Source organism: Octopus bimaculoides, chromosome 1, assembly GCF_001194135.2.
Source record: "Octopus bimaculoides isolate UCB-OBI-ISO-001 chromosome 1, ASM119413v2, whole genome shotgun sequence".
NCBI classification, from domain to species: Eukaryota; Metazoa; Mollusca; class Cephalopoda; order Octopoda; family Octopodidae; genus Octopus; species Octopus bimaculoides.
In genome coordinates, this window is record NC_068981.1 from 297,133 (window position 1) to 299,341 (window position 2,209).

The following is a 2,209-nucleotide window of genomic DNA, read 5'->3' on the forward strand; positions in this document are numbered from 1 at the left end:
ATACATATACTTTATATATATATATATATATATATCTGCATCTTTCTTCTCTTTTGCGGTGTTGCGTTTTAAGAAAATCTCATTCGTCTGAAAAGAACCGGTGGGTCTCTGGAGAATTTCTTACACAACATTATTTCTCCTCTGTTGGTTCTAATTTTATAACCCTCGAGATTATTATTATTATTATTCATTGTAATAGTGACGATAAAATAAATAGTAATTCTTTAGACTCAGGACAGCTCCGACCACGTCGGTCTATCCGTCCAAATACTTTCAATAATTGCTATCCAGTCTTGCTACTTATTTGACATAGTATATCTTGGACCACGCTATCTCTGTCTGCCTGTATTTGTTAAAACATCACATTAACCTTCCTAACAGCTTGATCCTGCGTTCTGTTTCACTGCATAACACCTGGATAAGTGCAACAAGTGCTTTCTGCTACTGCCTCTGGCTGATCAAAGCATTGTGCTTGGATTCGTTAGATGGAAACTGAAAGAAGCCCCATCGTATATATATGTGTGTATAAATGTGTGTATACATACATACATACATAGATGTGTGTGTGTACTCTCCACCATTTGACAACCAGTGCTGGTTTGTTTACGTTCCTGTAAGATAGCGATTCGGCAAATTAACCCGACGAAATAAGTATCAACCTTTAAAAAGAAAAAAAATGTACTGAGATTGACTCGTCCGACGAAAGTCCTTCAAAGCGGTGCCCCAACACGGCCGCAGTTCAGTGAGTGAAACAAGCGAAAGATAAAAGACGATACTGTCGAAAGTGGCTTGTAGGAGGTTTGGTTGCCATGTCTAGTAGGTCCAGTAGTCACATGTCTCTCGTTATTGCTGGCAGAATCGTAGGCCCACTGGACGAAATGCTTAGCGGTATTTCGCCCGACGCTGCGTTCTAAGTTCAAATTTCACCGAGGTCGACTTTGCCTTTCATCCTTTTGGGGGTCGATGAATTAAGTACCAGTAGAATACTGGGATCGATGTAATCGATTAGTTCCCTCCCCTCAAATTTCAGGCCTTGTGCCTACAGTAGAAAGGATTCTTCTTCTTCTTCTTCTTATTATTATTATTATTAATAATAATAATAATAATACTAATAATAATAATATTATTATTATATTAAGACGACAAGCTGGCAGAATCGTTAGCACGCGGGACGAAATGCTTAGCGGTATTTCGCCCGTCACTAAGTTCCGTGTTCAAATTCCGGCGAGGTCAACTTTGCCTTTCATCCTTTCGGGATCGATAAATTAAGTACCAGTTACGCACTGGGGATCGATGTAATCGATTAGTCCCCACCCCTCAAATTTCAGGCCTTGTGCCTAGATTAGAAAGGGTTAGTATATATTGAACTCAAGTCACTAAGCCACCCAGTTCTTTTTGGCCGTATGCTTAGGCAAGTTCAATTGAACCATGGTTCAATTCCATTTCTTGTTCTTCACAGTACATTAAGATTAATTTGTTTTTACTTTTTTTTAGCTTCTGCCAGGGTCCGTAGCCATGCTTGGTGGTGGTGGTGGGTGTCACTGTCAAAAAGGGTTTAGTTGGATAAATCAACCTTAGTGCTTATTTTTGTAAAAGCCTACTACTTACTGTATCGTAGTCTTTTATCGAACTTGCCAAGATATAAACAAACCAACACCGGTTGTCAAACGGTGGTGGGGACAACCACATGCACAAAGATATAAATACACACACATATATGCATCATGGGATTCCATACAGTTTCTACTCACAGTTTCCAAATTTATTCACAAGGAATTGGTCGACCTAGGGCTGTTAGGAATAAACACTTACCCAAGGTGCCATGCAATGGGATTGAACCCGAAACCACGTGAGTGTAAGGCGAACTTTTTAACCACACAGCTGTTGCCTGCGCATTCAACAAGTTGTAATTTGTTATTCTTGTTAATGTTGTTATTTCGCTGCAGATTAAGCATGATGCGGTGGACCTTCCAGTCATGGCCATCAAGCCTTTTGTATATATCTGGAAATTCGTGCTATTTCCGTTTTTAATTTTGTTGTTGTAGTTGTTGTTTAATCCAAGGTCAATCGCAACAAAGCAGATCTATGATCGATTCGTTCCACCCTGGATCTTTCAAACTTCTTCAGAGTTACCAAAGTATACATTTATTTAACAAAATAGGTTATAATTTGAAAAGGGTTTTAGCTACTATTTCCACCAGGTTAACCA